Below are 21,673 nucleotides of genomic sequence, written 5' to 3'. Positions count from 1 at the left end.
CTAAAAAAAAAACAAAAACAAAAACAAACAAACAAACAAAAAAACAAAAAAGTCAGGCAGTGGTGGCGAATGTCTTTAATTCAAGTTCAATGTTTGACATGTTTTGGATAGAAACAAATTGACCCTTTACCTAAAACATGGTTCTTCTTTGCCATATAATTTATAGTCTGCAAATGACATAACAGAACAAAACAAAAAAGCAATATTTAAAGCTCTCCAGGCCAAAAAAAAAAAAGAAAGAAAGAAAGAAAGAAATTAGACTTACCATACATCAATTCAGCCTGAGACCCCCAGTAGACCTGAAGGAGCTGTTTAGAAACAATTGCAAAAATTCTGTTTGTGGTGTAATTAAATAACCAGCTCTCTGCAGGAGTTTGAATGGCCAGCGTGAGATACCCAGAGAATATCAATGGCTTAACAGCCCAAGTTTCTGACTTAATGGCTTCTCGGGCCTCCAGCTGAATATATGTGTCATTTTCTATTTGGCAACTCTTTATCTGAGTAGAATGCTTAGCTTTAAAACGTGTTTGCAGGAGCTGGAGCTTATAGCTCAGGGGTACAGTGTCTGCTCAGCCCCACAAAGCCCCGAGCCTCAGTGCTCATCCCTCTCCAACCAAAAAGAAATATCGGCAAACTTTCTAAGAAGGTATATCACACAGTCCTGCTCCCAGTGGCCCAGCAACTTTTTACAACAATGTATGAGGTAGGGAATGGGAAGAGATGTCTGGGACGCCTGGAGAACAGCAGGCCCTTAATAGAGAGTAAGTGTCTTCCCACAGGCTTAGGACTGTGTCTTCAGCTGAGTGAGGATTAACCGTGCCTCCCGAATCCAGGTAATGGTCAGAAAGATGGCCCTGAAAGAAATAAAAAATACATAAGCAAAGGAAATGTCTCAGAGAGAGATAGAGATACAAATGAATGGTGTTTTTTGTTGTTGTTGGTTTTGTCTTTTTTTTTTTTTTTTTTTTTTTTGAGACAGCCCTGGCTGTCCTGGAACTCACTTTGTAGACCAGGCTGGCCTTGAACTCAGAAATCCGCCTGCCCCTTCCTCGGGAACACTGGGATTAAAGGCGTGTGCCACCAACGCCCGGCACGAATGTTTTTCTTAAAGGAGAATAACATTTTAAAATGTGGACCTCTTCAGGAATTTATACATCATCCTCACACAGGGACCATACTAATCTCTTTAATTGTTCCAATTTTAAATGCAAGCTGCCAAAACCAGAAGCACATGCATTTTTAGAGAATTTTATATAAATGATATTTTTATAGGCTGGTGCACCTCATCTCTGTGCCGTCTTCAAGCTTAGTGGATATGTAGCCTCGTGCTCTCTTTCTTTTTCTTCTCCCTCCCCCTCCCCCCTCTCACTTCCTCTTTCATTTAACACAAGAATAGTCACTGTTGCCCAGGCTGGCCTCAGACTCTTGAGCTCAAAGGCTCTAGCTTCCTCAGCCTCCAGAAAAGATGGTGATAGAAGAGCACACCACCACATCTTGTCTTCCCCTCTCCTCTTCTCAGCTTTATTGTTTCTTCTTCCTCCCCTGTCTCTTCGTCTCTTCATCATCTTCCTCCTCCTCTTTTGGTTTTTTTTTTTTTTTTTTTTTTTTTTGGTTTTGTTTTTTGTTTTTCAAGACAGGGTTTCTCTGTATAGCCCTGGCTGTCCTGGAACTCACTCTGTAGACCAGGCTGGCCTCAAACTCAGAAATCCTCCTGCCTCTGCCTCCTGAGATTAAAGGCGTGTGCCACCATGCCCGGCCCCCCTCCTCTTTTTAACTGTTGTGAAGAACATGAAAACTGGAGAAAACATTGCATTGGCTAGAGAAATAACTCCAGAATAATGACCTCTAAGTTTTCAGTGGCCTGACACATAGCATACCGGTTCCCAAAAGAGAACTCTTCTTTTGGACATCCACGCCCCTAGGGTTGGTTGCAGTTCACTTCCTCCACTCTTTGCTTACACAACAGGTAGCTGAGCCCTCTTTTCCAAAGGTGGGGTATTCAATTATGGTCCTGACTTGGTGGGGCGGACCCTAGCTCTCTGAGTCCCAGAATCCTCTTCTCCACTATCTGGGGAATAAGACAGCTGCTCACTGTTCTAGAGGGGCAACATTGTCCTGAACTGAGGCACATGGAGTAGATAAATCAGAGATTTAGCAAATCTTAGAGAGGCCACCGGCTGGTTGCCATTGATAATGGCTGTGACGCTCAATGGTCTCCTCTTGGTGATGATCTTTTCTATGTGATCCCTGGACTGGCAACTTCAGCAGTACCGTTAGAAATGAAGACCCTCAGGCTAGGCTGGACCTTCTGAGTCAGCTCAGAAGGACAGGGCTAGCTGACATTTTTTAAAACTAACCTACTGGAATGTTTGAGGCAGAGCCACTTGTAACTCAGGCTGGTCTCACATTTACTGTGTAGTTGAGGATGGCCTTCATCTCCTGCCTCTATGTCCTAAGCACTGGAACTGCAAGTTTGACTCCAAGCCTTGTGTTTATGTAGTGTTAGGGACAGAGCCCAGGGTTTCTTGTATGTGAAGCAGGCACTCTGCCAGCTGAGCAGCATGCCTTGTCCCTCTGACACTGCCTCAGGCCAATGCACATCAGACCCTATTTCACACCAGAACCTTCTTGGAAGCCCCAGACAACCCTATTGTTCAATCTTCCCCACCAACCCAAAACCAAGACCCAGGTATCAGAACTGTCCTAATTCTTTCTTGTAAGTCTATTCACGGCCCTGAGCATCAGTATCACTCGGGAGAAATTCTGAATGCCAAGTTTGGTCCCAAGGCCCATACAGACTACACTTCAATCTGGGTGATTCTCCTGACTCACTAAAATATGGGAATGTTTTAGCTATGGCTCAGTCCCAGGGCGTCCCTGATGAAGTCCCAAGTACCAGAGGGAAAAACGGTCAGTAATAGTCATAGAAAGGTTTGTGCTTCTATGCCAGTTGGCTTCTACCGTATGCTAATCTTGAAGCTGTCCCCTCCAGACCCCACCCTCCTGACAAAAGCCAGGACCCGGGTTATAAAAACTCAATTTGAGATGTGTCTGAAGCTTTTGGAAGTACAGGTCAATGTACCTCCCTGAAGCCAGTCCAGCTGCCCAGGGGCGGTTATTGGGTTTGTGGTGTTGTTTTCTGATTCTCTGAGGACCTGGCCTTCCAGTCCCCACCAACGGATGCGAACAACCTCAGGCAGAAGCATTAAAGTCCGTGAGCTCCTCCAAGGGGGCCCTAGAGAATAAGCCAGCAAGGAGGAAGCTCTTTAATTAACACTAGGGCTGTGACTCTGACCGCCATGTTATTAATTACTGCCTGTTACTCCCCGGTGGCATCCTCTGAACAAGCTATTGCTCACTCGCCCCGCCCAGCCCCACCCTCCAGCTTTCCCTTCTTACTCCTTACTCAACGTTTTACCAGACTGCTACGCAGTGATTTGAAAGTGAAACCAAGGCTGACTCAGAATTGGAACAAAGTTGCATCTGGACTAAGGGTTTCCTTAAACACGTAGAAAGTGCCACAGAGTGGAATGCGCAAAACTTGTGAGCGAGAGGGGCAGAAACCTTATTGTTCTGGAAGTTTCTAACTCACAAAAAACCTTTTGTGGTAATCTAGTCCATACCTTAGTTTACTTTTTTTGCCCTTTGCTTGAAAGTGATGAAGGGAGGAGAAATCTTGTTTTTAAAAACATGTGGGTTTTGTTTTTTGGTTTTTTTGGGTGGTGGTGGTGGTGGTTGGTTGGTTGGTTGTGTTTTATTTTTGCTTTGAGACAGGGTCGCATGTCATGAAGGCTGGCCTCAAACTTATTTTTAGCCAAGGATGATCTTAAACTTCTTCCTGTCTCCAGGGCTTCCAGGAATGTGCCACCACGCCCAGTTTTAAGGTGATTAAGTGGCGCATGTGCCGTGGGGTCTTCAAGCCTGCCTTCACCCTTCACTCCTGTCCCTGTGTGCTAGTGTGAAGCCGTAGGGGAGGGGACAATGGGGTAGAAAGTGGCTAGAGTTTGGTCACTCAGAGGGAGTCCGTTTACTGCCTCGGGTCTCAGTTTTCTCTAAAATAAGGGATGCCACAGGGTGTGAAGGTGCACACCTGTAACCCTACCCCTCAGGATGCGGAGGCAAGCAGGTTGTGATTTTGAGTCCAGCCGGGGCTGCATACCAAAGCTCTATCTCAAAAATAAAGCTGAAACTGGGTGTGGTGGCCAGTACTCCGAAGGAAGTCGGAGGCTGGAGGATCAAAAGTTCAAGGTCCTCAGGTACAGAGCGGTTTCACACCCTAGACACGTGACCACCTGTCAAATAAGTAAGTGAAGAAATACACAACATAAAGAAATTTACCAGCGGGTTGGTGGTGGCGCACACCTTTGATCCCAGCACTTGGGAGGCAGAGGCAGGTGGATTTCTAAATTCGAGGCCAGCCTGGTCTACAGAGTGAGTTCCAGGACAGCCAGTACTACACAGAGAAACCCTGTCTCTAAAAATAAATAAGTAAATAAATAAAAAGAAATTTACTGCTGGAGAGTACAAACTTTGTCAAAGGCTTACAGTGATGTCCCAGGAGTCTGTGCGGCTAAGAGAAGCCCTCCCCTCATCCTTTTCCCCTTGTTAGCCTCCAAGATTGTGGGTTGCAGATTTCAAGAGAGGGAGGGGGATACCTAGATAGATAGACAGACAGACAGACAGACAGAAGATAAGTAGGACTCTTTCTGGAGTTTGATTTGGGACTTCTCAGCTTTTACAAGTTGGGGACCTAATGCCTCCCTTTTCTTCTGCAGAATTTGGAATCCAGAGAAAACACTGAGGGCACAGGTCACCTGTAATGACCAATAAGGAGATCCCAGGGCTCCTTCAGAATCCAGTTCTGCCCGCTCTACGAACACACTACATGGCTGTGCCGTTGTAGCTGTGCCTGTTACATATATTCTGTCAGTAAGGAGTTGGGTATCCATTCTAAGCTGATAGTTAAATAAATGGGGAGAAGCCTGAGACATACCACCATAAATAATAACTAACTGTGCAATCAGACTTCCAGAAAAGCCTGAGGAAAAGCAGGTTCCGTTAGGCTGATCACTCTGGGTTCTGGTGCAGTAATGGGCAGTGGCACCTCCCAAGCCTACTGCAAGACGAGCTCCCTGTCTGTCAATCAAATAAGGCCCAAGGGATGACTCAAGTTTGTAAGCCTAGGGCTTGGGAGATAAAGTCAGGTGTATTTCTGTGAATTTGAAGCTAGGCTAGTCTACGTTAGTTTTAGCCAGGCTACATAGTGAAATTCTGTTTAAAAACAAACAAACAAACAATAGTCCAGACTCTGACTCACAAAACAAATAAACAAAGGAGCAGAGAACCATATGTACCAGTAGATGCTTGTCTTTGTGTGGGAGGCTACAGCGTGATGTTACAGACTGGGATAGACTGGCGGCTTACAAACAGCAATTCATTTCTCAGAATTCTACCATCTAGAAAGTCCAGTGTCGAGACACCAACAGATGCAGTGTCTGAGGAGGACCTAACTTCTATAACTTTTGTACTATACCTTCCCACAGTAGGGGTAATGGTTTGAATGCGAAATGTCCTTACAGTGTTTGAACACTTGGTCTCCACGTGGTGGCACCGTTCAGAAAGATTGGAGAACCTTACAATGTGGAACGTGACTACAGGAAGTGGATCAGTAGAGCCTCGCCTTACAGGTCATAGTCAAGCCTGTTTCTAACCCAAGTTCTTCCCCTCTCTGTCTCTGCTTCCTGCTCTGTGGAAATTTGAGGAATCCTAGACACATTCTCCACAGTGTGAAGTCTGTTGTGCCTTCTCTGCTGTTGTAAATGAAGACTGCTCAAACTGTAAGCCCAAATAACTCTTTCTCTTCTCTTCAAATTTTTTCACAGTAATGTAAAAAGGTAGCTATATCAGGGCGAGGCCTCTCTCTTAAGGGTACTAGTCCTCTTCTCGTGGACTCAGTTTCCACAGCCTGACCATCCCGGCCTCTACCTCTCAATGCTAGAATTGCAGGCATGCACCACCACCTGGGTGTTTGCCCCATGCTTTGGGAGGAACCAGGACTTCCTGCATGCCTGGCAAGCACTCTGCCAACTGAGCTAACATCTCCAGCTCTCAAAGCCTTACCTTCTAAAGCAGCGGTTCTCAACCTATGGGACTGCGACCCTTTTGGGGGTCACACAACCCCTTCACAGGGGTCACCTAAGACCATTGGAAAACACAGAGATTTACATTACAATTCATGACAGTACCAAAATTACAGTTATGAAATAGCAACAAAAATAATTTTATGATTGGGAGTCACCACAAAACAAGGAACTATCTTAAAGGGTCGCAGCATCAGGAAGGCTGAGAACCACTGCTTCTAGAACATTTTGGGATCTGGGTTTTCAACAGATGAGGCCAAAGGAGAAAGCATGTTGAGACCCTAGGGTGGCTCTGTGGATGCTGGTGACCTAAACTGCTTCTGTACTGACGCTGTCAACCCCTTGGAGTGAGGGGTGCTTCTAACTAGAATCACCTGTGGCAATTCCTAATGTGTAAGTTACAGGTTGGGTTCGAAAAGCTTTGCTGTCAGAGCTGGTTTTCCCCTAGGAACCGCAGCCAATGGCTCTTTTCTCCCAGGGAAGATCTGGAAATGCCTGGTCAAACTATGGAGTTACCCAAGCATTGCAAACCAGCCAGTTACGGAAAGCACCTGCTGGAGGAGAACACAGCCCACAGAGCAGCACATGGCTTCTCTCTAAATGGCTGATGGTAAAGGGCTTTCCTCTTGTGAAGGAGACTCTGCAGCAGGAGTAACTACAAAACCCACGATCGAACAAACGCTCCTGCTTGTTTTCAGGCCACATTATTATATAAACAGCTCCCAACTCTCTGCCTCCAAGTTGTCAAATTCCTCAAAGGGCGCTCAATTGAGAAGCCAATCCCAAGCCACATTTACTTGTCAGAAGGTCCATGTTGTGAGGACATGAATCTCAGAAGAATAGGACAGGCTGGGGATGTATAATAGCTCAGCAGTAAACATTTGTCTGGGGTGAATAAAGGAGAAAAGGGGGGAGGGAAGGGGCACACACAGAGCTCTAGGCTGAGGAAGCTCTTTGAATAATGTTCTCTTTAGAACAAAGAATTCCAGGGGTCTAAGGAGATAGCTTGGCTGGTAAGAGCAATTGCTGCACAAGAGAGAGTATCTAAATTTAAAAACCTGTAAAATAGAGCTGAACTTGGCCTTAGTATACCTGTGACCCCAGGGCTTCTGGAGTTAGAGACAGAAAGATAATTGAGGCTTACTGTCTACCAGCCTAGCTCTAAGTTCAATGAGAGACCCCGTCTTAAAGGATGAGGTGGAGAGTGATACAGACTACCCAGTGTCCTTCAGGCCTCTGCACATGCATGCACACATGCAGGCATGCATATTTATATTCTGTTTTGACCATCCTTTTTCTTTTCAGCTTTCTAATTTATCAGGCTCTGGTGCTCTCACAGACCTTGGGCAGGGCACTTTATTTCCCTGAACATGAGGTCCCTCATCAGGAAATGTTGGGAGCCGCCCCCACATTCGCCGTTACAAGATGGCGCTGACATCCTGTGTTCTAAGTGGTAAACAAATAATCTGCGCATGTGCCAAGGGTATCTTATGACTACTTGTGCTCTGCCTTCCCCGTGACGTCAACTCGGCCGATGGGCTGCAGCCAATCAGGGAGTGACACGTCCGAGGCGAAGGAGAATTCTCCTTAAGAGGGACGGGGTTTCGTTTTTTCCCTCTCTTGCTTCTTGCTCTCTTGCTTCTTGCACTCTGTTCCTGAAGATGTAAGAATAAAGCTTTGCCGCAGAAGATTCTGGTCTGTGGTGTTCTTCCTGGCCGGTCGTGAGAACGCGTCTAATAACAATTGGTGCCGAAACCCGGGACGAGAAAAAAACTCGGGACTGGCGCAAGGAGGATCCCTCATTCCGGAACCAGAACTGCGGATCACGTTTATAAAGGTTCCCGTAACACAGACTGTTGAGAAGGATTCAACTGCCGAATTCAGAACTCATCAGCTGGGGAACGACGGTGATAAAGGTTCCCGTAAAGCAGACTGTTAAGAAGGATTCAACTGTATGAATTCAGAACTTTTCAGCTGGGGAACGAGGTAAGTCTGATCTTGAACTTTCTAAGGAAATTCAAGACAGTCTATCAGAAGTAAAGTGGAAAATGGCTTTACAAGTTATGTTTGGCCTTGAATTTTTTCTAGTGTTAGAAGCCCTTTTGTTCCTTTTCACATGTTATATAGTGGTTAAGATAGGGCTGAAAATTCTAGAGGAAATTCAGGACAAGCTATCAGAAGTAAAGCGGGGAGAGAGAGTAGGAACAAAAAGGAAATATGGTACACAAAATAAGTATACAGGCCTTTCCAAGGGTCTTGAACCCGAGGAAAAGTTAAGGTTAGGTAGGAATACCTGGAGAGAGATTAGAAGAAAAAGAGGAAAAAGGGAAAAGAAGAAAGATCAATTAGCGGAGGTCTCTAGGAGAAGGAGCCTGTGCTCTGAAGAAACAGACTGGGAGAAAAAAGCGGCTCATTATGAAAGAAAAGGATACCAGCCGCCAAGTAAAGTGCTAACTAGTCATTTAAGGAAAAAGCCAAAAGCGGCTGGCGAAGGCCAGTTTGCTAATTGGCCTCAGGGCAATCGGCTACCAGGTGCACTCCCGCCCTATGCGGAGTCCCCGCCCTGCGTAGTGCGTCAGCCCGTAGTGCGTCAACAATGCGCAGAGAGGCAGTGCGCAGAGAGGCAGTGCGCAGACTCATTCATTCCCCGAGAGGAACAAAGGAAAATACAACAGGCATTTCCAGTCTTTGAAGGAGCCGAGGGTGGGCGTGTCCACGCTCCGGTAGAATATGTGCAGATTAAATATGGAATTAATGCTAATTTTACCTTGGTGCAGTTAGACAGGCTTGCCGGCATGGCACTAACTCCTGCCGACTGGCAAATGATTGCAAAAGCCGCTCTCCCTAATATGGGCAAATATTTGGAATGGAGATCTCTGTGGCGAGAGGCTGCACAGGCGCAGGACCGAGCAAACGCTGCTGCTTTAACTCCAGAGCAGAGAGATTGGACTTTTGACTTGTTAACGGGTCAGAGAGCTTATTCTGCTAAACCTGATAAGAGGTATCAATGGAAGGTCTTACCACAGGGGATGTCCAATAGTCCTACAATGTGCCAGCTTTATGTGCAAAAAGCTCTTTTGCCAATGAGGGAACAATTCCCCTCTTTAATTTTGCTCCTTTACATGGATGACATCCTCCTGTGCCATAAAGACCTTACCATGCTACAAAAGGCATATCCTTTTCTACTTAAAACTTTAAGTCAGTGGGGTTTACAGATAGCCACAGAAAAGGTCCAAATTTCTGATACAGGACAATTCTTGGGCTCTGTGGTGTCCCCAGATAAGATTGTGCCCCAAAAGGTAGAGATAAGAAGAGATCACCTCCATACCTTAAATGATTTTCAAAAGCTGTTGGGAGATATTAATTGGCTCAGACCTTTTTTAAAGATTCCTTCCGCTGAGTTAAGGCCTTTGTTTAGTATTTTAGAAGGAGATCCTCATATCTCCTCCCCTAGGACTCTTACTCTAGCTGCTAACCAGGCCTTACAAAAAGTGGAAAAGGCCTTACAGAATGCACAATTACAACGTATTGAGGATTCGCAGCCTTTCAGTTTGTGTGTCTTTAAGACAGCACAATTGCCAACTGCAGTTTTGTGGCAGAATGGGCCATTGTTGTGGATCCATCCAAACGTATCCCCAGCTAAAATAATAGATTGGTATCCTGATGCAATTGCACAGCTTGCCCTTAAAGGCCTAAAAGCAGCAATCACCCACTTTGGGCAAAGTCCATATCTTTTAATTGTACCTTATACCGCTGCACAGGTTCAAACCTTGGCAGCCACATCTAATGATTGGGCAGTTTTAGTTACCTCCTTTTCAGGAAAAATAGATAACCATTATCCAAAGCATCCAATCTTACAGTTTGCCCAAAATCAATCTGTTGTGTTTCCACAAATAACAGTAAGAAACCCACTTAAAAATGGGATTGTGGTATATACTGATGGATCAAAAACTGGCATAGGTGCCTATGTGGCTAATGGTAAAGTGGTATCCAAACAGTATAATGAAAATTCACCTCAAGTGGTAGAATGTTTAGTGGTCTTAGAAGTTTTAAAAACCTTTTTAAAACCCCTTAATATTGTGTCAGATTCCTATTATGTGGTTAATGCAGTAAATCTTTTAGAAGTGGCTGGAGTGATTAAGCCTTCCAGTAGAGTTGCCAATATTTTTCAGCAGATACAATTAGTTTTGTTATCTAGAAGATCTCCTGTTTATATTACTCATGTTAGAGCCCACTCAGGCCTACCTGGCCCCATGGCTCTGGGAAATGATTTGGCAGATAAGGCCACTAAAGTGGTGGCTGCTGCCCTATCATCCCCGGTAGAGGCTGCAAGAAATTTTCATAACAATTTTCATGTGACGGCTGAAACATTACGCAGTCGTTTCTCCTTGACAAGAAAAGAAGCCCGTGACATTGTTACTCAATGTCAAAGCTGCTGTGAGTTCTTGCCAGTTCCTCATGTGGGAATTAACCCACGCGGTATTCGACCTCTACAGGTCTGGCAAATGGATGTTACACATGTTTCTTCCTTTGGAAAACTTCAATATCTCCATGTGTCCATTGACACATGTTCTGGCATCATGTTTGCCTCTCCGTTAACCGGAGAAAAAGCCTCACATGTGATTCAACATTGCCTTGAGGCATGGAGTGCTTGGGGGAAACCCAGACTCCTTAAGACTGATAATGGACCAGCTTATACGTCTCAAAAATTCCAGCAGTTCTGCCGTCAGATGGACGTGACCCACCTGACTGGACTTCCATACAACCCTCAAGGACAGGGTATTGTTGAGCGTGCGCATCGCACCCTCAAAGCCTATCTTATAAAACAGAAGAGGGGAACTTTTGAGGAGACTGTACCCCGAGCACCAAGAGTGTCGGTGTCTATGGCACTCTTTACACTCAATTTTTTAAATATTGATGTTCATGGCCATACTGCGGCTGAACGTCATTGTACAGAGCCAGATAGGCCCAATGAGATGGTTAAATGGAAAAATGTCCTTGATAATAAATGGTATGGCCCGGATCCTATCTTGGTAAGATCCAGGGGAGCTGTCTGTGTTTTCCCACAGAATGAAGACAACCCATTTTGGGTACCAGAAAGACTCACCCGAAAAATCCAGACTGACCAAGGGAATACTAATGTCCCTCGTCTTGGTGATGTCCAGGGCGTCAATAATAAAGAGAGAGCAGCGTTGGGGGATAATGTCGACATTTCCACTCCCAATGACGGTGATGTATAATGCTCAAGTATTCTCCTGCTTTTTTACCACTAACTAGGAACTGGGTTTGGCCTTAATTCAGACAGCCTTGGCTCTGTCTGGACAGGTCCAGATACAACTAGATGTATTATGACAAATAACTCAGCAGGGATGTGAACAAAAGTTTCCGGGATTGTGTGTTATTTCCATTCAGTATGTTAAATTTACTAGGGCAGCTAATTTGTCAAAAAGTCTTTTTCAGTATATGTTACAGAATTGGATGGCTGAATTTGAACAGATCCTTCGGGAATTGAGACTTCAGGTCAACTCCACGCGCTTGGACCTGTCGCTGACCAAAGGATTACCCAATTGGATCTCCTCAGCATTTTCTTTCTTTAAAAAATGGGTGGGATTAATATTATTTGGAGATACACTTTGCTGTGGATTAGTGTTGCTTCTTTGATTGGTCTGTAAGCTTAAGGCCTAAACTAGGAGAGACAAGGTGGTTATTGCCCAGGCGCTTGCAGCTCTAGAACATGGAGCTCCCCCTGATATATGGTTATCTATGCTTAGGCAATAGGTCGCTGGCCACTCAGCTCTTATATCCCACGAGGCTAGTCTCATTGCACGGGATAGAGTGAGTGTGCTTCAGCAGCCCGAGAGAGTTGCAAGGCTAAGCACTGCAATGGAAAGGCTCTGCGGCATATATGAGCCTATTCTAGGGAGACATGTCATCTTTCATGAAGGTTCAGTGTCCTAGTTCCCTTCCCCCAGGCAAAACGACACGGGAGCAGGTCAGGGTTGCTCTGGGTAAAAGCCTGTAAGCCTAAGAGCTAATCCTGTACATGGCTCCTTTACCTACACACTGGGGATTTGACCTCTATCTCCACTCTCATTAATATGGGTGGCCTATTTGCTCTTATTAAAAGAAAAAGGGGGAGATGTTGGGAGCCGCCCCCACATTCGCCGTTACAAGATGGCGCTGACATCCTGTGTTCTAAGTGGTAAACAAATAATCTGCGCATGTGCCAAGGGTATCTTATGACTACTTGTGCTCTGCCTTCCCCGTGACGTCAACTCGGCCGATGGGCTGCAGCCAATCAGGGAGTGACACGTCCGAGGCGAAGGAGAATTCTCCTTAAGAGGGACGGGGTTTCGTTTTTTCCCTCTCTTGCTTCTTGCTCTCTTGCTTCTTGCACTCTGTTCCTGAAGATGTAAGAATAAAGCTTTGCCGCAGAAGATTCTGGTCTGTGGTGTTCTTCCTGGCCGGTCGTGAGAACGCGTCTAATAACAAGGAAACTCAAGGAGTTCAATAAAGAACATGGTTCCTGATACTCCAGCTCCAGATAAAGGGCAGTGATCCATCCATCACCTTTCCCATCAGACAATAGGCACCAGCGTTTGAAGAAATATGTCAGAAAATAAAGGTAAGACTGCCTAGTTCTTATCATAAGCATCTCTCCCTTGCTATTCAAAACAGCATCCATCTCTGTAGGAGTGTTCTCTGAATTCCATTCTTTTGAATGTAGCCCCATATATGAAAATAGGACTCCTAAGTCAAAAAGTTGGGAAGTCTGTTAGGTCCCCATGTGTCTCTAGATTGAAACATCCCCTTCTGGAAGGAGGAGGGTATCTCAAGGGTATCTCATGACACTCAGAAGAAACTTGCAAGACTCTGGAAGTTCATGAAAATTACAAGACTCAAAAGGCCTCATCCTTGAAGTTATATGGATAATGGACAATTCTAGGGAAGAGCAAACCCTCTGGGAAAGATGGCTGCAAATTGTGCAGGAGACTCCACGATGCAGTTTTATGCTGTGTCTGCCACGTTGAGCAGCCTTTCTGGTGACACAGCTGCCATTATGCACAGTCTTCCATGCTCCTTATGCTCCCATAAAGAACGCCAATAACCCCCTTGACTCACAAGCTGGACTTGCGTAGACTCTTTTCTGTCAGGGCTGTCTCTACTGGGACGAACAGACAGAGACTCCAGAAAAGGTTTAGAGTGAGCCCCTCTTGGAGACAAACTGGGAAGCAATACCGACCTCATGCTTTTCACTTCCTTGACTGAAGAGCCCACTCCTCACTGGGTATTCATCCACATGTCACAGCACAGGGGTCCTTGTAAGCTCCTCTTTGGGAATCATGCCCTAGTATATGATGGTGTCATCTTTTGTTTTCTACATTCTTGGAAGAGAAAAGTTATGGAAATTGATAAACAAAACAAATTCAAAAGAGATGCACATTTTCAATCTCCCTGGCTTTCTAGGAAACACAGGAATGGCCGGCCTTGGGCTTGCTGTCAGGCAACAATAACGTTTGACGGGCTAGGTATTCATATATCACTCATTTATTATCAACGTATATTTTTTAACCATTGCATTTTATTTATTTTGTAGGTTTTGTTTTATTTTGAGGTGTATATGTATGTGTGTAATCTGTGAGTATAATATATACACCCATCTATGTGTTAACTATAAGTATAGTACATGTAAGCATATATGTGTGCATTATGTATGAGTGTAGTATATGCACACACATGTTGTCTGGGTGTAGTATATATACACATGTGTGCTGTGTGAATATAGTATATGCATGCATATGTATGTTGTCTATGAATGCAGTACATGCATGCTCATTTATCTATGAGTGTAGCATATGCACACATATGTGTGTTGTCCCTGACTGTAGTACATGCATGCATGGGGATGTCAGAGTAGGGCACTGGTGCCCTCCATTACTCTCCCCTTAGTCCTCTGAAGCACGGGTGCTCCCTGGACTTTCAATTGTTAAGTAGTATGGCAGTCAGCAAGCCCCAGCAATCCCCCTGTCTCAACTCCCCAAGCAGTGGGGTTACAGGTATAGAGGAGATCATTCCAGTCTGTTTCAAGAATGCCGGGGTCCAAACTCAGATCCTAGGCGACTGATCCTTAATGTCTGCTGTGGTGTGCACTAATGGGAACCAGGAAAGGTTGTGGGTTTCCTCAAGAAGCCAAAACACAAAATAAAGCCGGGCGTGGTGGCTCTCGCCTTTAATCCCAGCACTCGGGAGGCAGAGGCAGGGGGATTTCTGAGTTCGAGGCCAGCCTGGTCTACAAAGTGAGTTCCAGGACAGCCAGGGCTACACAGAGAAACCCTGTCTCAAAAAACCAAAAAAAAAAAAGTATTTATTTTATTTATATGAGTATACTGTAGCTGTCTTCAGACACATCAGACTCCATTACAGATGGTTGTGAGTCACCATGTGGCTGCTGGGAATCGAACTCAGAACAGAGCAGTCAGTGCTCTTAACCACTGAGCCATCTCTCCAGCCCCCAAGACCTTGTCTTAAAACAACAACAACATAGACTCAGTACATTTGCGTGCCAAAGAGTGTCTAAGATAATTCTATAAGGTCAGAAAATAGGGAATTGTTTTAGTTCATGAAGTCAAGATAATCTCTAGGCGAGAATTGAGTGGGCCTTGAGAGGGAAGATAAGACCCAGGAGGTAATTCTCAGAAAAGGTTGCCAGTCCCCAGCAGGCCTTGTGTCTGTCTGTCTGGGCAGTGAGCCTACACATTGCTTCATCTCTGGCACACTACACGAAAGGATACGATCCAACCCTTCATCAGGTCAGCTTCATGCGCAAGAAAATTGAGCCACATACATAATTTTTTTTTTTTTTTTGGTTTTTTTGTTTTTTTCGAGACAGGGTTTCTCTGTGTAGCCCTGGCTGTCCTGGAACTCACTTTGTAGACCAGGCTGGCCTCGAACTCAGAAATCCACCTGCCTCTGCTTCCCAAGTGCTGGGATTAAAGGCGTGTGCCACCACCGCCCCGCAATTTTTGTTTTTTTGAGACAGGGTTTCTCTGTGTAGCTCTGGCTGTCTTCGAACTCACTCTGTAGACCAGGTTGGTCTCAAACTCACAGAGATCCAACTGCCTCTATCTCCCAAGTGCTGGGATTAAACGTATACACACCACCACCTAGCCCAATATATGATCACCTATATAATCAATATACAATTACTCATACTCATGTGGTGGTTATGTGTGTGTGTGTGTGGAGAGAGAGAGAGAGAGAGAGAGAGAGAGAGAGAGAGAGAGAGAGAGAGAAACATCCATCTACAGCCTTATGGGGTTCCCCTATGATCAAAGGATGACCAAAGCAGAGATTGAAAGTTTCAAAGATTACGAGCAAAGTACATACTTGCCATTCTGGATCTGCAGGGGTTTGCGTCAGAACACTCACCAAACTCGTGCACATTCAAATCCCTGCACACAGAAGTGCTGTGTTTGTGTGTAGCCTGTGTGCAGCTGTCTGAGGAAGAGAAGACTAGGACATGGTCAACCTCTATGTGCTATGCAGGCAGCACACAGAAGTGGACAGATGCAGCATTATAACCCCTTCCTGGGACAGCCCTGCAGGACCCTGGAAAAGGGAAATATTCACGGGGCTGAATTGTGGGCAGTACATGTGGCTCTACATTTTGCTCCAGGCAAACTACTAGTATTGTATATTCTCAGTCCCCATAGTGTTCTGTGGCTAGCATCCTGTACTACCATGTATGTGTATTGTATGTGTGTGTGTGTGTGTCTGTCTGTCTGTCTGCATGCATGCCTGTGCACACTGATAGAACACAGGGTCTAGCATGTTAGGCAAACCCTGTAATTGAACTACATTTCCAGCCAATCACTATGGGAGCCTGGCCGAAGCCTCTCTAAAGTGAGAATCAAGAACTCCAAGCAATTAACATTTGCTTGGGGCCTTTCCTCCCTTTCCAGCTGTTACCCTTTAATTTCCCAGGAATCCCACTCCAAGTCCCCTTCACAGTGAAAGGTACTCCCTAAACCCTTTCTGCAATCCTAACAGCTCCTGGCTTTATCTTATCAGATATTAATCCCATCTAAGCCACCCCTGGAGCCACCCTCCAGTCTCAGTAATCAAAACGAAAACAGGAGAAGTTCTTGGCAAGCATTTGAGAGGTAACCTGAGAGTCACTAAGACAGTGTGTAAGGTCAGTGCTAAACCCCTGAATTCCAGCTCTCCTTGAGAAGGCCATCCCACACTTGGGTTTGTCATAGTCTTTCAGGGAGTATTGGAGTTTGTTGCTTTATGGGTACACTGTTCCCTTACAGAACAGGTCCTGGAGTGTTTATATTCAGAGCCATACCCCACCCCCCAATTAGGTAGCCCTGATGTCTTCTGAAGTTAGCATTTTCCACTGAGCTGGCTCTGGCTAGATTCAGATAGATTCAAATAATCTGAGTTATGGGCCTGAGAGTGGATGGTAGGAATGAGCTATTTCTGTGCTCAAAATGTGTGACACCAGATACATTCATTTTTACCCATGACCCAACCATCCAAGATGCCCATTCAATATACTTCTGACATTTACATCCGAGAGTTAATGCAGACCCACAGAATAAGGGGTTCAGTGCCCCAATATTGTCCCTATGTCAGATATCCATCACAAGCCCTAGGTGTTAGGAGAAAGCAACAAGAAGATTCCCTTGGTGAGTTGGGGGCCAAGGTGTCCCACTAAGAGATCATGGCACGAAAAAATCTAGCTCAACAGGTTTACTGGGGGAGGGGAGAGGGCAAAAGGCCAGAGTGGGAAGAGAGAGAGAGAGAGAGAGAGAGAGAGAGAACAAACAAGATGGAGTGAATGACTTGGGGTGCCTGGGACCTTTTAAAGGGGGCGCTTGTCACTATGCACCACACATGGTAGCAGCAGGTGATGACATAAACTAAGTCATTCAAAGACAGGCTGTCTGGCTGTAGTGTGCCTGATTTACAACATTATTTCTCACCTTCCAACAATAAATTGAGAGGTTTAGTTTTTTTGAAAAATTACTTACTTATTTGTGTGTGTGTGTGCACATGCACACACCACAATGTCTATGTGAGTCACTTGTGGGACAGAGGACAACTTGTGGGAGTTGGCTGTCTCTATCCACACTGTGGGTCCTTGACCTAATGTCCCATCCTCCTGGCTCTAAACTGGCGTTTCCTACAATTGCAACCCTTCCATGGAACTCAGAAAGTCACTTTTAAAAACCACTATTGGTTTATTATAAAGCATATAATTCAGGAATGGTTGAGTGGGTATGGAGAACAGGGCTGGGAACACATGTCTCTCTATGCACTACCCTTTTGGAACCTTCAAATGTTCACTTGACAGGAAGCACTCCCAACCTCATGTGGAGGGATTTTATTGAGGCCCTAGCACAGGTCTGAAAAAGCCACTAGCCACTGGCAACCGAATTTAGTCTCTAGACTTTGTCTTTTCCTTAGAGTTCCAGGAATGGGGTTTAAAGTTCCAACCTCCACCAAATGGGTGGTTCCCAGCCCCCATTCTGAAGCTATCTAGGGGCCCACCAAGAGCCATCTCATTAGCATACACTGGGGTAGGGTTAAAAGGGACTTGTGACTAACAAAAGCATTCCTCTCAACCTACCACTAAGGAAAATCCAAGGGTTTAGTATCTGTGGGCCAGCAATTGGGGGCATTCCTAATCTGGCCTGAGCTACAGCCCAGCAGTAGTTTTCTTGGCCAGCATATACAAGGCCCCAGGTTCTAGTATCACCAAAAAAAAAAAAAAAAAAAAAAAACCCGGGCGTGGTGCCGCTCGCCTTTAATCCCAGCACTCAGGAGACAGAGGCAGGCAGATTTCTGAGTTCGAGGCCAGTTTGGTCTACAAAGTGAGTTCCAGGACAGCCAGGACTATACAGAGAAACCCTGTCTTGAAAAAACAAACAAAAAAAGTGAAATATATGCCTGGCATAGTGGTACATACCTTTAATTCCAGCACTTGGGGGTTAGAGGCACAAACATCTGAGTTCTAGGCTAGCCAGAGATTCACAGTGAGAACTTGCCTCAAAAACAAACAGACCTCTCATTATATCACTAGGTCATGGGAAGAAAGAGAAGCTGCGGCATCTATCATCCTCCCGCTGCTCTCCCAGTCCTTCCAACAGCTGGGCCTGCCATATCTCTGCTTTCTGCAGAAGACCCCTCTACTGTGTCTGTGACCAGATACAGGAAATGCCTGGAGCTCGGATGACACCACCTTTCCCATTGTCCTCTCAGTTGTGGGGCTGGTGGGGGCTCTGTTGAGGGTGGAGGATGAGGGTTGTGAAGGCCCTGGCAGCCTTACTGGCAGACACGCTAGGAAGCAGGTGACATGCTCAAGGAGGGAACCGGAAAGAGAGCATCATAAAAGCCCTATCTCGGAGGTGTGGCTAAGGGTGTGGGAGGCTCAGAGAGGAGACTGAAGCATGCCAGGACTACATGCCAGGAAGGGAGCCTTTAGTTTGTTTGCTTCGTTTTGTTTTTGTTTTTGTTTTTTTCAAGACAGAGTTTCTCTGTGTAGCCCTGGCTGACCTGGAACTCACTCTGTAGACCAGGCTGGCCGCGAACTCTGAAATCTGCCTGCCTCTGTCTCCCGAGTGCTGGGATTAAAGGCGTGCACCACCACACCCAGCTTGTTTAGTTCTTTCTATATTTTAGCTTTTTAGCCCTCTATTGGATGTGTAGTTGGTAAAAATCTTTTCCCATTCTGTAGGCTGCTGCTCTCTTCCAATTGACAGTTCCTTTGCTGTGCACAAGCTTATCAGTTTCATGGGGTCCCACTTATTGTTGATCTTAGGACCTGTGTTGCTAGTGTCCTGTTCAGAAAGGCTTTTCCTGTGCCAATGAGTTCAAACTTATTTCTCACTTTCTCTTCTATTAGGTTCAGGGTAACTGGCCTTATGTTGAGGTCTTTGATCCATTTGGGGTAGAGTTTTCTGCAGGGTGATAAATATGGGCCTATTTTTCTATATGTAGCCATCCAGTTTAACAGCATCTATTGAAGATGCTGTCTTTTTTTTTTCCCAGTGTGTATTTCTGATTTCTTTATTTTAAAAAATTGGGTTCCATATGTATGTGAACGTGTGTCTGGGTCTTTAGTTCTATTCTATTGATCAATGTGTCTGTTGTTTTTGAGTTTTGCTTTTTTTTTTTTTTTTTTAATGTAAGTACACTGTAGCTGTCTTCAGACACTCCAGAAGAGGGTATCAGATTTTATTAAGGATGGTTGTGAGCCACCATGTGGTTGCTAGGATTTGAACTCAGGACCTTCAGAAGAGCAGTCAGTGCTCTTACCCGCTGAGCCATCTCACCAGCCCCAGTGTTGCTGTTTTTATTACTGTATCTCTGTAGTACAATTTGAGATTGGAGATTGTCTTAGATAGGGTTTTATTGCTGTGATGAAACACCGTGAGTAAAAGCAAGTTGGGAAAGAAATGGCTTATCTGGTTTACACTTTTACATCACTGTTCATCATTGAAAAAAGTCAGGACAGGAACTCAAAAAGGGCAGGAACCTGAAGGCAGGAGCTGATGCAGAGCCATGGAGGAGTGCTGCTTACTGAGTTGCTCATCATGGCTCTCAATCTGCTTTCTTACAGAACTCAGGTCCACCAGCCCTGGAGTGGCACCACCCACAATGAGCTGGGCCCTCTCCCATCAATCACTAATAAAGAAAATGCCCAGCAGATTTGCCTGCAGTCTGATCTTATGGAGGCATTTTCTCAATTGAAGTTTCCTCCATTCACATGACTACAGTCTGTGTTAAGAAATCTAGCCAGCACAAGGATGGTGATATCTCCAGTAGCTCTTTGGCTATTAAAGATTGGTTTAGCTATCCTAAGTGGGGTTTTTGTTGTTGTTGTTGTTGCTGCTCTGTGTATTTGCATATGAAACTGAAAATTGTCCTATTAAGTTCTGTGAAAAATTATGTGTTAGGTCTCAAACCTGGGGCCAAATGGGTAACTAAGGTGCCCATTTAACATATTAAACCTGACCTGGCTACCAAGTTCTTCCAGCATCTCTTGGTCCCTACCTATTATAGGGTATGGCTGGCATACTTTATGCCCTATCCTAAACTTCTCCAGCCCAAAGGCTAGTCTGTCCTTCCCCCAGCCTCCCTTCCCTATATAATCCAGCCACTTGGGTTACCTGGCCCTTCCTTTTGTCTACCTTTTACTCTCCTGGCCTCTTGACTCTCCCTTTTTCCACTCCCAAATCTCCTCACATGACCTACTCTAGACTCTCCCAGATGTCCCTGCCTCTGGCTGTGCTCTCCCACACATCTACAATAAACTTTCTCCTCCACCATACCCAGAAACAAATAATCATGTCCTTTCCTTTCCTTTCCTTTCCTTTCCTTTCCTTTCCTTTCCTTTCCTTTCCTTTCCTTTCCTTTCCTTTCCTTTCCTTCCTTCCTTCCTTCCTTCCTTCCTTCCTTCCTTCCCTCTTTCCTTCCTTCCTTCTCTCTCTCTCTCTTTCTCTCTCTCTCTCACTCTCTCTCGCTCTCTCTCTTCACTCACTGTGTAGTCAGTGGGTCTTACTGCAAAGGGGAAAATGTAGATCTCATTACAATTGTAACAATAAGGTTTTCAAGATGGAGTCAGCAAGACATCATACCAGAGTTCAAGTCTTTCTAAGAGATCAAATGGGACTACACGGGCCACACATTCATGAACCTCACCTAGTGACAAGAAGTACTCCAAGACGGTGCCCTGCGGGTAAGCACAGGTGCTCTGGGCGCTGTGGGTAGCAGTGGCTCTTCAGTGGTATGTATGTACTCATGGGTTTTCACCCCATGGCTGCTAATCATTTTTTTTTATATCTTGCCTATGTACATCTTAACAACACTTTCTCTTCCTTTCTTTTTGATGCTAGGGAGCAAACACATGGCCTCATGCAGGCGAGTGCTCTGCCACTGCAGCCCAACCCTTGTCTGTTTTGTAACAGTCTTTATCTCTGCCATCTGTTACATAGCAGGTGTGCAATATAACTCTTGGCTTCTGCTCTCCTTTGCTTCCTATTGCTGAGGTAAAACACCATGACAAAACACAACTTGGAGAGGAGGGTTTATCTAGTTTCTAGGTTAATAGTCCACCGTGGAGGGAAGTCAGGGCAGGAATTCAAGCAGAGTCCGTTGAAGAATGCTGCTTACTGGCTTGCTCTCCATGGCTTGCCCAGCCTGCTTTATTATACAACTCAGGACAGGGTGGAATGGACAGCCTTGGGTTGAACCCACCCAGATCAATCATCAAGAAAATGCCCACAGGCTTTCCTAAAGGCCATCAACTACTCCTCAGTTTAGGTTCTCTGTTCCAAGATGACCCTGCTCTGTGTCAAGGCAGTAAAACACGAGCTAGGACAGCTTCCTTGAGAGCTTTGGTAATATGTTGTACTATTGTTTCTCTTTGTTTAAAAAAAAGGGATTTATATTTTTAAACTATGTGCAATATGAGTGTGTGTGTGTGCGTGCCTGTGTGTGTGTGTGTGTTTATGTGCTTGTGA

The 21,673-nt window shown here is 45.2% G+C and overlaps 1 long non-coding RNA gene and 1 other non-coding gene across 2 annotated transcripts; both read right to left on the bottom strand.

Annotated features, from left to right (window-relative positions):
• Positions 1 to 665: 665 nt before the first annotated feature.
• Positions 666 to 21,178, bottom strand: Gm34999. Its single transcript, XR_378449.3, has 3 exons — positions 20,853 to 21,178; positions 13,384 to 13,525; positions 666 to 854 (listed from the first exon to the last, which is right to left on the bottom strand). It is a non-coding gene; the product is annotated as a predicted gene, 34999 (long non-coding RNA).
• Gm23229 lies at positions 1,125 to 1,229 on the bottom strand. The gene has a single exon (XR_003946933.1). It is a non-coding gene; the product is annotated as a U6 spliceosomal RNA (small nuclear RNA).
• Positions 21,179 to 21,673: the final 495 nt, after the last annotated feature.

Source organism: Mus musculus, chromosome 7 (genome assembly GCF_000001635.26).
Source record: "Mus musculus strain C57BL/6J chromosome 7, GRCm38.p6 C57BL/6J".
NCBI classification, from domain to species: domain Eukaryota; kingdom Metazoa; phylum Chordata; class Mammalia; order Rodentia; family Muridae; genus Mus; species Mus musculus.
The sequence above is the reverse complement of the archived record's forward strand: the minus strand, read 5'-3'. Positions and strand labels throughout refer to the sequence as shown.